Here is a 13,434-nt window from a genome sequence, read left to right on the forward strand (position 1 = left end):
ACATCTTCAAGTTTGTAAGTCTTGCCTTTCATATGCATGATATCATGCTTCATTATTATAAGGCTCACATATAAGTATCAGTTTCCATTTATATGGTAGTTGTATAACAAGAAAATTGAGGCTTTGATTTTAATTTATTGTAATTCCAATTACTAAACTCAGCTTAGGGAACATGTGGCTGGCTGCCTAAATTTTCCTTCTTATTGTTTTTCAGAAATATTTTTTTATTTTATTAAATTTGTGGGGTGACGTTGTTTAATAAAATTATATAGCTTTCAAGTGTACAATTATATAGTATATCATCTGTATATTGCATTGTGTGTTTAGAACCCAAATCAAATCTTCTGTCACCATATATTATATCCTCAGGTTTGCAGCTGGTTTTTTAAACTCTAATCTTGACATTCATACACATTAATAGATCTTTCAGACCTTCAAATAAAGGAACTAACTGAAATTCTCTTTTATTTTTTTAACAAACTCACAATTTATTGAAAACAGGCACCTTTCATTAGCTCTGATGAGAAGAAATCAAATTAGAAATGCCATTACTCAGGAAAACAAAATGTACAAAACATCTCAGGGTAGAAAGAATAAAACAAGCTGAAAAAGAATATAACTTAAAACAGGACTGGATTACTGGAATGGTCATGAAGCAAATAACACAAAGTACAGCAAAGAATCACACATGAGAAAACTGGGCCCTCACGCCTGGAGTGGGAACTCTCAGTTCCCATGTTCTTGGACCATATCCCATGATTCTTTGGGGCTGAGGCACCGGCTGGCACATAAAGATCTCAGTGCTGACTCTAAGGAACTAGTACAGCCCAGGGCACAGGCCAAACACATGCAACAAGGTCACTAGACCAGTCACACCTACTCCCTCAATAAGAGAGGTGCTCTCTGCAAGTTCTAAGACCTGGCAGGGACCACTGGGCTATAGAGAGCCTGTCACATAAAATCCCATAAGCCCTAAAACTCCCTTATCCACAATCTCACTAACTGGAGAGGTAGAGGAGCAAGACATGGGAATTGCCTTCACACCAATTTTTGGTCTTTGGTAAACAGATAAATACAAAACACTGTTTTTCAAGTCAACCTGAAAAAAGCTGGGCACAGCACGTGTGAGATTCCACAGGTGGAGGGGATGGGCATGTGAAGGGAGGTGTGTTCTTCTGTGGTCACTGCTGTGATAGGCCCTGGCCCAATGTCCTGACCCCATCTGTATGGTTCCTCACAGCTTTCTGGAACTGCCTCCTCATGACCTAGAACTCTCACTTCTCTGAGCCCAAAGCACCAATTTTCAAGCATACACAGTGACATGCCAGATGCAGAGGGTTCTCTGACAAGGGTGAGTAGGCATCCTTCCCAAGAACATGAAGTTCTTCCATGCTATCTCCTCTCAAATCAGGGCAGGGCACAAGATGCTGAGTTACAGCGGGCAGAATCGGCAGCTCTGGGAGCAGGAATGACAATTCAGCAAGTAGAAGGACAAGAAGTTTCTATTGCATACATGCAGTAGAAAGTGTCTTTGTCACCTTGGTTGAGAGGTATGAATAGCAAAACTGATGGGGGAACAGTGTCTCCCCACTTCTCGAATTCTCCAAGAGGAATACCACTCCTTGCTCCGCAACTTTGTGCTAAAATAAGACTGTAAGTTTGAAGGGAAGAAGGCCCTGGAAATGCCCAGTGAAGATCCATTCTGTCAAGTTGGGCATCGTGGAATAGCAACCTCATGTGTGAGTCATATGCTGCTGCAGATTTGGGCAAGATGGCTGCACAGATGTTTTATGTGTCCTAGGGCTGCTGGATCCAGTTGTGTGAGAACGACCCTATTCGAGTCACTGGCCAGTCATCGTGTGCTCTCTCTGCCTCCCACTGATACAGTGAGGAACACCTCTTTGCTGTCAGCAAGAGGGCTGTGGTTCACTGAGCTGCTGTAAATCCACTCTCTGGCTGCTGGAGTATGCAGGCCTGGGGTCTTGAAGACCTTGGAGCAGCGGTTCTCAACCTGTGGGTCACGATCCTTTTGGGGGTCAAATGACCCTTTCACAGGGGTCGCCTAATTAAGACCATCGGAAAACACATATATAATTGTATTGTTTTTGTGATTAATCACTATGCTTTAGTTATGGTTGGGGGTCACCAAAACATGAGGAACTGTATTAAAGGGTCGCGGCATTAGGAAGGTTGAGAACCACTGCCCTAGAGTCAAATATGGGTGTCCGGCCAGGAGCTGGTTTCACCATAGACATCTCCATTCAGCCCACAGCTGGGTAGCAGTGTTATAATTATTTGACCTTTTACTTTTGCCTTTTCCTTGTATGGACTGGGTTCTCTTCCTGGATGGAAGATACCTTTTGACTCTGGCAGTTTGAAGTTTTCTGTATTTTCTTCTTCTTCCACTATCATTTCATCCACTGTATTGCCTTTCATGTTATGGCAGATTGCAGGTGTGTCTGAATAGCTCCTGCTGTTAGTTTACTTCTCTGAGGCCCAGATCAATCTTTACTGCCTCTTTTCAGAATGTGCTTGCTTCCTCCATGGGTGAAGAAGTCCATCCAGTTCGTCCCCGCGCAGCACCTTGGGGAACCACAGGATCTCGATGTTATACATGTTATCTAGCTCCTTAGGAGGTTGAGCCTGTCTGACTGAACTTACTTGGATCATATTTGCACTTCACGGTCAAAGTCCATAAGAAAGGCAAGCTTCTGGCTCTGCAACACGTTGGCTTTGGTCACCCTGCTGTTGCCTTTTCTCGCCAGGGCCATGGCGCTGCCGTGGAGGCTGCGGTAATGGGGACCGAGCCTCATAGGGTTAGAGGCAGAAATGCTGGAATTCTCTTCTATTTCAATGTTACAGTCAGGATGAATAAATTCAACCCATGCCCACGCTAATGCAATATTAAATAGAAAATAATGTGAAATTAAGTGGATATTACCAAAAATGTAAGGAAGACTCACAGAAAAGGACATTATTTAACATTACTAATTTTCAAAAGGAAATTAACTCAATTAGAACAAAAACCTCCAAATGAACACAAGATATAAAAGCTAAATATTGAAAGCCTGTTTAGGAGTACTTAATTTATATCATTTTAAGTTGTTTGGAAAATAAAGGTTTCTAATAGCAATATATAGTAAATATAAAGGCTTAAATCATATGCAAAAATCAGAGTCTTACCAAGGATTTACTAAATATTTCAAGTCTACACATAACCCCGAGGCACAAATATAGCTGGGAGACGTTAGGAACTGTTAGCTCATTTGTCCTTCTTTCCACTTCAGATGTACTTTTGCCCACATTGAATATGAGGTTCCCTAATTACTGTATATAGTGACATTAGTTAGAAAAAGAAATCAATTTGATGATGAAACCTCTCCATTTTATATCCAAATAGCTACATGGTTTAAGTGACTTTTTTTTTTTTTTTAAACCATGCACAGCAAATCCATAGATTATAGATTTATTTGTTATGAACATTGGTAGACATTACATCTTTCTAAGCATTCCATAGGTAAGGAATCTCACAGTAGTAAGTATCATTAATTTGTTTTCTAGGACGTCTATCATTAGCAGTAGCATTACAGATTTTACTATCTCACACTTCCTTTCCTGGAGTCTACCCCTGTAATAGGAGAAAATGTATAAAGACCTGAAACTTAACCATTTGCTTCACAAGATTCATAATGTTTGAATTACATGAAAGATCATTTATAGGCTAGATAATATTCAGATATAATTATAGATTTATTTTGTGGGTCACTTGTTTAATATTAATAATTGCTTATATTATTATAAGAAATGTCACTATAATGTTGAATATTATTACCATTTTAACCTGTCGATGTACAATTAAATTGTCCTTTAGTTTATTAATGTGGTGAATTTTAGCAATATATCACTTAATATGAAATGGGACTTAGTCCTGCCTGGTGTGGCTCAGTGTATTGAGCACCAACTTGCAAACCAAAGGGTCGCTGGTTCAATTCCCAGTCAGGGCACATGCCTGAGTTTCAGGCCAGGTCCCCAGTTGGGGGTGTGTAAGAGGCAAACACACATTGATGTTTCTCTACCTCTTTTTCTCTCCCTTACCCACTCTCTAAAAATGAATAAATAAAATCTGTAAAATAAATAAAAATGAAATGGGACTTGCTTTCTTGAGTTAGTCATGTTATGCTCTTCTTTACATGTGCTGCTGACTTATATTTGCTAATGTTGTATTTGTTTTTTTGCACCAATACAATATACAACCTGGGACACATGATTTTCTTATTCTTCCAGTAGTTTGCTATTAATTTTATTTACATGGATATTATTTGTTTAAATTTTCCATTTCATCCACATGGATTTAGGCAAGATATTTTATCTCCAAAAATGCATTTACTTAGTTCAGCTGTTCAAACTTATTTGCATAAATTTTAGTCTTTTACTAACTGTGATTCTTTTAAAATTTCTTATGTCTGTGATTATTTCTTCTGTCCTTGAAATGACTTGAAACATGAAACAGATTATTTGCTATGTGCTCTCTACCTGGTTTCAATGTGACCTGATATTTAAAAGAAAATGTTAAAAGCTAAATGATTTTGTATTTCTGTTTTTCAAATAATTCATAAAACTTTCTAAAATATCCCCTTTTTATACAATCAAGTGGTTCTTGTATTTTTATGATAGTAAATCTATATCCTGCTTATGCTGGGGGAGCAATAATTTAAAAATAAATATTCATTAATTTGACAATAACAGATGAATATAAGTATCATTGATACTTCAGAAATTTTATAGTTACTCTAAATATTAAAATATTTGCAGGTAATTATGTTTGACTCTGTACTATCAATATCTTCTGCAATTCACATACCAGGATGACCTAGCATGTGTTGCTGCTATAAACTAGCAAACCAGTAAACTCTTGAATCAATTAAGTTCACCAAACTTACTCACCCTTACTTATGAGCACTGTAGTATTCATAGGAAAGAAGGTGACTGACAAAGATGTAATTGTGTGATAACAAAAGCCTCAGAAATTTAGTCTGCATTTCTTGATCACAGATATTGGCCTTATTTCACAGTGTCACAATGGCCCTATATCATTTTGTTGCCCCTCCCTCAAGTATTTTTCACACACACACACACACACAAACAGAAATAAAAGAAAGGCCCCACTTTAAAATGAGTAACATTATAAAGTAGCTTAGGAAATATGATTTATTATATAATAAAAGTCTCTCAAATAATACACTATAAATTATAGAAGAGATCAGAAGAACATTTTAAAACACAATTTTAAAAAAATAAAAGAAAATAGTAGTATTTCCTAAACAAGAGTACAAAAAATAAATTCTAAGCTTCAAAGAGAAGATTATAATATGAAGAAGGAAATAATATGTAAGCTGGTAGAACTCAGGAAATAAATGAAAGTGAAAAATAAGATATTAAAAGAATTAGAACTTCATTGAAAGTGTTAATTCTCTCCTGATTACCCCATGAGTAGTCTGCTGTCAGTCTTGTATTACACCAAGGCCCCCAATCACTGCAACAACACATTTGAAGAGTGATAATCCTGTGTTTTGGACATGTTCCTGTTCAAAGACTATAATTACATGTTGGCAACATTCATTTCTCCCTACTATGGCTTCTCCTCCTCCTGAGGAACTTCAAATGTATCACGCCATCAGGAATGCTTTCTGCTGATCCTCTGTGCTCACTGAGAATTCAGGGAGGAGGGATCATGGAATGCTGAGATTTACAGCACTGTGGGACAGAGATAACATACTGTGAAAACATTTCAGCAGCAGCCCGCAGGCCAGAAAGCTCCCAGCCATCTTTTGGCTTGTCAGAAGTGGAAACCCTAATGAAAACACCTCGGCAGATGTAACATAAAAAGAGGCAAGCAAATAATACTTTTGAGGGAAAGACTTTGAGGAAACACCAGGATGCCATCTTGCTTTTGACGAGGAGAATTTCTTCTTCAGCTACTTGTCTATTAATTTTAGCACAATTTTCAGAATATCAAATTAGCACACACAAATTTTTTGTATTTCTATACATGAAAACTAAAATTAAAAACACAATAGCATTTACAATCACTCAAAAAATTATCAACTTAGAATTGTGTTCAGAGAAAGTATCTTCTAAAAAAATTCTAAGGATTTTTTTAACATCCCAAAATGGAAGAATTCATAGCCTGCATACCTATAGAAAAAGAAGTTCTTTAAGTGGGAAAATATGATATCAGAACTTTGACTCTACACAAAGCAATCATGAGTTCTACACAAAGCAATGATGAACACTAGAAATCGTCGTCGGCAGCCGTCCGTCTCGAGAGACGATGGTGTAGCTTCTCAAGAGTCTATCTGCATCGCCGAGAATGGCTGTGCAGTTCGACTCGGGAGTGACACGGTATCTGTCTCCTCCCGTGTTGAATCGACATCTTGCGATGACGCTGGAGTGTCCTCTCCAGTGAAGCTGAAGCTACAGAGCCTGGGCGGGGTGATATGGAGGGTCTGCTGTTGCCCATGCAGCAGACCCCCCCTCTCTTCGCAGCTGAAGGGTCCAAGGGAAAGACGGAGTCAATACAGCTTGGCTTCAGGTGCGCCGCAGGAGTTGCCGGTGATGACTACAACGTCAAACCGCCTTAGGGACTCCGGCTCCGGATTTTCTGTCGGGGTTTACTCCCCTAGCCTTTCCCCTGAAGAGGTATGCCGCAAGGCAGCGGAGGTTTTTTGGAGTCAGAGTTTTCCTTCTCTGATGTGCCCTGACTGGAAGATCGAACCAGCGACACTTAGCTCGCAGGCCGACGCTCAATCCACTGAGCCAAACCAGCCAGGGGGGAACACTAGAAATAACTACATGGTAAATATAAAGATATTTTCTACTTATTTTAATGTCTTTAAAAAACTACAGGCTGATATCACCTCATACCTGTCAGAATGGCTATCATCAATAAATCAACAAACAGCAAGTGTTGGTGAGGATGTGGAGAAAAAGGAACACTTTTGCACTATTGATGGGAATGCAGATTAGTGCAGCCACTGTGGAAAGCAATATAGAATTACCTCAAAAAATTAAAAATGGAACTGCCTTATGACCCAGTGATTCCACTTCTGAGAATTTACCCAAAGAAACCTAAAACTAATTCAAAAGAATGTTCATTGCAGCATTGTTTACAATAGCCGAGATTTGGAAGCAACCCAAGTGTCCATTAGTAGATGAATGGATAAAAAACTATGGTATGTTTACACAATGGGGTACTACTTGGCTGGAAAAAAGAAAATTTTACCCTTTGGGACAGCATAGATGGACCTGTCAAACATTATGCTAAGTGAAATAAGCCAGTCAGAGAAAGACAAATACCATATGATCTCACTCATATGTGGAATCTAATGAACTAACAAGCAAAATAGAGACAGACTCATAGCTAGAGAGCAGGCTGACATTTCTGGAGGAGGTGGGGTGGAGGGGTAGAGCAAAAAGGAAAAAAATTCATGAGCATGGACAATAGTGTGATGACTGTAGAAGGTAGGGGAGTGGGTAGAGGTGGAAGGAGGTATAATGGAAATAAATGGTAGTGGAAAAAATCAATAAAATATAAACTATTAGAAAAAGACCACAGACTGTTTAAACAAAAATAAAAACAAAGTATTGTAGAATTTATTATATATCATGATATTACAAACTGAATAATAAATATACTATTATAAGTATGTGTGCTATACATAAAGTGTCATATTATCACATTAAGATAGATTATGATTAAAGTTTGTGGTCCCTGAGAAAAAAGATACCTCCTAAGAAGGGCTTCAGGTGGCTAACTGGGCTCAAATTAAGAAAAAGGTAAAACAAAAAACAAAACAAAGAACAACAAAAAATATAGAGCCTGGCAGCCACTTCTACACAAATGCCTTTCATGCAAATCCTACTTCCTCACTTCAGGGAGAAGCCTACACTGAACTACCTGCTTTTGCACTGAACTGCCTGCCTGTACTGTGTTTCTGACGTACTAGACAGCCTTATAAAGAAGTTCCTGAAATCCTATTTCAACCCACATGACCGAGGCTTTCCCCACCCCATCAGAGCTGTGCAGCTGTATTCCCATCAGCCTCTTCACTGACCAATCAGAGCAGCCTCATTCTGACCTAGCAGGCAGTGCCTTTTGGACCAAACTGAGAATTTGGTCATTTGCATGAGGACTAACTGGTCAGAGACCAAGGTCAGGGATTTCTGTCCATATAAATTAGTTCTCCTCTGGATCTGAGAGTGCACTTTCCCTTTCCACCAAATATTGTGTTTCCTGAACTGGAGGTAATCACCAAAGATGACTTGCAGGAACAAATCAGAACAGACCAGTGAGGAATAGAGCAGAGATGTCTAGCCTGAGAAGGGCCCAAGGGACGCCTAGACCTAGGGCTTCCTAAGGTGCTGTCTTCATAGCTGTGTTATATCATAATTGAGCTGTTTGCACTGAATTAAGTTTTCTTCTTCACCAAACCCCAAACTGGGCATTTTTCTTAGTGTTAAACTGACTTCAAGACCTTCAGTTGATGAGTTGTCTATTGTAAACTTTAAAATGACAATTAAAATTACAAAATAAAGAACGCTGGCTGGGGTGTGTTAGAGCATTGGCCCATATGCCAAAGAGCCAAGGGTTCAATTCCTGGTCAGGGCACATACCTAGGTTTTGGGTTTGACCCCCATTCAGGACACGTATGGGAAAGACAAATACCAACTGATGTTTCTCTCTTGCATTGGTGTTTGTCTCTGTCCCTTCCTCTCTCTCCAAATCCATAAACATATCTGTCAGGGCAGCCTGGCTCTGAGAAATCACCCAGAGACCACTGTGGAATTAGGCAATGGGTTTATTGAGGGAAAAGAGGGGGACAGGGGGAAGGGAAGAGGCCACTCCTGGACCAACTCAAGGGCCCATAGGAGTAAGGGGAATGGGTAATGGGGAATGGGGACTCCTGGTCTTCCTCGTGGGCCTGTAGGAGTCCCACCTGCACTTCTGCAGGCACCTTTTTTATACTTGTCAACCACACATTTTGCTGAGGATGAGTTTGCTTATCAACATATTCAGTAGGTCATTTACATCTGATTGTTGGGGGGGTGGTGCAACACACACCAGGTAAGTTAACATATCAAGCTTGGTCCATTACCATTTCCCCTGGGAACGGTTTCAGTCTATAAGCATATCTTTTGGGAACGGCTAAGTCCAGGGCCAGGTTGATTAGCATATACCAAAAGTCCAGGTGTGCATTCTAGCTGCCTCCATGTTCTGACAATATCCTCAAGTGAAGATTTTAAAAATGACAAAATATAGAGCTAAAGTTAATATAATAAGTCAATATACAAGTAGATAAGCTAATCAATTAGATATAATGCAATAATATGAAGTACTCTTAATCCTAATTATTAAAGAAAAAAGGAAAAGGAAAATTAAAATGAGACCAATGGAATACAAATATAAAGAAGCTAGAATTATCCAAACTACATCAGTGTTCATATGATATATAAATGGTATAAACACCCTAATTAAAAGGATGAAATGGTCCCATTTTTAAAATAGAAAACTCAAATGTATGCTACCTCCAATAAATGAGTTGATATGTAAATATACAAACAGGTTAAGAGTAAAAAAAAAAATAGTGAGATTGACATTAGAAATGTTAGACTAAGGATCTTGGTGAACTCACACTTCCATGAAAGGTAACAAAAATACAACATAAAACAACTAAAATTAACCATCTTAGAATTTTGTTAATTAACTGAAGTCACAGAAACAATGAAAATAATCTACCAAAAGAAATTACATCAGCATTGTGGTAAGAAAGCAGGGTCTACAGTGCTTTAAATTGGGAATATCCCTGCCCCACTCTTTCTGCAGTTCTGTGGTCTGGTTGCCATGAAAATGAGACAGCCTTGAAACTGACAAAGATGAGCTGTTTTGACAGTGAAGCACCATGACCTACAACAGTTAATATTTAGTTCAAACTTGCAAGTCCTGGGAAAAATCTCTACATTCTGGATCTTGTGGTTATTTGATTTGACTCAGGTATAGCATAACAGGATTAAAACAAAGCAAAACACAAACAAAAAACTGACATCTCGGGTATTAACATGATTTATACAATATGTAAGCCATATCACAGCTTCCTGTGATCAGTTAGGGCAAACAAGTGCCTGGCTAAAAGTTTAAAATGAAATCCTGATGAACTAGGCAAGCATAGGCAATTTTGAAAATGTCTGACATACTCCCAGGGATAGAAAAGGCTGTGTACGTACATGCTTAAGGGATCTGCATGCCTAAGAAAGATCTAGGAGAGGTGATGGCATCAGTCACTTGCTTCTGGCTGCCCTTTTAGTTCTGTGCAAGAGAGGCTGTTTTGAAGTTGCTTCCATTGCAAGTGTGTGTTTACACACTGAACCCATCGACCCATAAACCAATCTTGGATTGTTTCCTCTTCCTTCAGTCAGTGGTACAGTATCTTCCATACAACCATTGGTGTGAATGGAGAATTTAGTGTGTAACAGTGATGAGTGTCAGGGAGATCTGAGATACATGTTTGTCAGATCATGTACACCTGGACTTTGGTAATCAACCTGGCCCTGGACTTAGCATTTCCCAAAAGATATGTTGATGGACTGAAACTTTCCCAGAGGAAATGCTAATGGACTTAGCCCAATATGTTAACTAAGCTGGTGTGGGAGGGGGAAAGCAGTGAGATGTAAATGACCTACTGAATATGTCAATAAGCAAACTCCCCCTTACTGAAAGGTGTATAAAAAAGGTGCCAGCAGAAGTGCTGGTGGTGATTCTTACAGGCCCATGAGGAGGACTGGGACCCACCTTTCCCCAACTTCCCTTGCTCCTAAGGGCCCATGAGGAGGACCGGGAGCTACCCTCACCCCCTCCACCACTGTTTCCCTTGCTCCTAGGGGCCGTTGAGTCAGTCCGGGGAATTGCCTTTCCCAGTAACTCCCTCCGCCCTTCCTTAGTTCCCTCAATAAACCAGTTATCTGTTCCCACAGCAGTCTCTGGGTGATTTCTCAGAGCAGGGCTACCCTAACAATGTTTATGCAGCTTATTTATGTCCTTTGGTCCTGTCTTTTTTTTTTCTCTCTCTTCAACCGGATATACTATTTGCATCATACAATGGATTGATACTGGTTTTATATTACCTATGGTAGGACCCATCTCATAATGGACAATTCTTGATTTATATCATTTGGCATCCCATGATCAAACATCTTTTTTAAAAAAATGTTTCAGTTTATGCAGACTTTTACTTCTTAGATTGGAGTGGAAAGTTCTAACCTGTTTACATATTAGACTGGAAACCTAAAGTCTTTATGCGTTCTTTCAATGGATTCTTCCTCCTGAGGACATACTGCTTTAGTGAATGAATTTCTGGTTTAAAAGCTGAGCTGACTTGCCTTGGCTGGGTGGCTCAGCTGGTTGGAGCATCATCCCATACAAAAGGTTGCAGGTTTGATAGCTGCATATCTAGGTTGTGGGTTTTCTCTCTCGCATTGGTGTTTCTCTCTCTCTCTCTACACCTCCCTAAAATCAGTAAACATCCTTGGGTGAGGAATTTTTTAAAGCTGAGCTGATTAATGTCCATGAATATATCAAAGTATTATGACTTATTTTTTTTGCACATGCCCTTCCCCCATCTTTACTGCGATATAATTGACATATAATATTGTATGTTGCATCACTTTTAAAGGAAAGGATGATCCAGTACTTTCCTTCTAGTCCACGTTCTTGAATTCTTCTGCTAAACAAGTTGGATAGTACCACTGTTAGATACATATCTATTATATGATTATACCACTAGAGTATTGAGGTCTATGAACTATCTTCCTAACTCTTGGGGAATCATTCCTTGACTGCTGCTGAAAGCATGGTCATCATTATTATGATTGTTTCCCCTTGGCTTCTGGCAGTTAATTAGCATCACTTAGCCTTTATAATTCTGGGTTTCTCTCATCTCCATTGCAATCAGCAATCTGAGTTTTGCAATGGTGTTTCCTATTGACAGCCCTGGCCAGTAGTTCAGAGCTTCGCTGTATATTTTGTGATGCTGCTGCCCCTCTCACCAGTGCATTCACTGTAGGATTTGTTAATGTGTCTCCCAGGCCTTCCCATGAAGCATAGTCGTCCAGGAGCTCTCTGATCACACTCCTTATGCCCACTCACCTCAGCCTTCGCATCCTTTGCCCTATCATCTGTATTACAACTTTACTGGTTAAAGGCATTGTTTTTTCCATGTCTCTCTAAGCCATGCTCATAACAAATCACACCATTAAATGCTAGATTTTAGGAGAGTGCTCTTGAGTCAACAAATTTTATGTTCTAGCTCCCCTAATCAAGCACTCTAAGAATCCAGTTTCATGTGCACTCTTATGTTTCTTGCCAGGTAAAGGACAACTGAGTATTATAATGCCTTTGTGCTCTAGTCCATTTCTCTCTTCTCAGGCCCAGTTTGTCCTCATTTCGGTTATTGTGTGATTTAACACTATTTATAGCCCAAGTGAACAAAAGAGTGGATAGGGAAATTCCTGAAGGGGAATGCTCTAGGGTTTTTCTGTTTGTTTGTTCATATTTATTTTTACTGTAAACTTGATTATTTTATTGAGAGTTTAAAAACAAATGACTTTATATTTACTGAATTGTGAAAAAAATCAATAGTGGATATATTTATTTTAAAAGTTAATGGATTAAATCTTTTATTACTATTGATTTTTAAGTAATATGATGCCCTATAATTCTCTCTTCAGTAGTAAAGGCATAAAGCTTACAAATTTAACCTTAAAAAAACTTCTGTTTAAGTCATCTGGCCACATAAATTCTACTAATCACAAGAGACTGCTGCTTTGTGAGGAAAAAAAACAATTCCTCTGCACTGTGATTTAGTTTAGAGGAAGTGCTACCTCTTACCATGAACAGATGGACCAACGACCCCTACAGGCTCAGGAGGTTCACAAGATTCCTGTGTCAGGGTCTCATCTTCCACAACTGGAGCTCTGATCTCAGCATAACATACTTACTTTGGTTAGGTGTTTAGCTGTCTTTAAAGTCTAACCACAGTTCTGATATTGGTTTCAGCTTTCTCTGCCCTCCCATTGAGGAGGTTAAAAATTCTTTCTATGCAACTGAAGTGACCCTCAGGCTTTTACTCCTGGCTTTCAGGTGTCGGTTTCTTTACCTCACATGCTCATTTTCTCTTTAGAAATCAATCATGTTTATCAATGTCTCAGATGCCTGACAAGTCAGTTAACACATTCCCGCCTACCTACACACCATCATTCTTTATCTCTGGTTTGAGCAATAGAACTGCCATCCTGAGCCATGGACTGCCTGTACTCCAACTACCAAGAAAGATGAAATCTTTATTGTCAGCCAGGTGGTTGGCGGTTTTGCTATAAAACCTT

The 13,434-nt window shown here is 39.2% G+C and overlaps 1 pseudogene; it reads right to left on the minus strand.

Annotated features, from left to right (window-relative positions):
* Positions 1-1,705: 1,705 nt before the first annotated feature.
* On the minus strand, positions 1,706-2,771 carry LOC150018741 (borealin-like; annotated as a pseudogene).
* Between the last annotated feature and the right edge of the window lie 10,663 nt (positions 2,772-13,434).

Source organism: Furipterus horrens, unplaced genomic scaffold (assembly GCF_987537825.1).
Source record: "Furipterus horrens unplaced genomic scaffold, mFurHor1.1.pri manual_scaffold_2, whole genome shotgun sequence".
NCBI lineage: Eukaryota > Metazoa > Chordata > Mammalia > Chiroptera > Furipteridae > Furipterus > Furipterus horrens.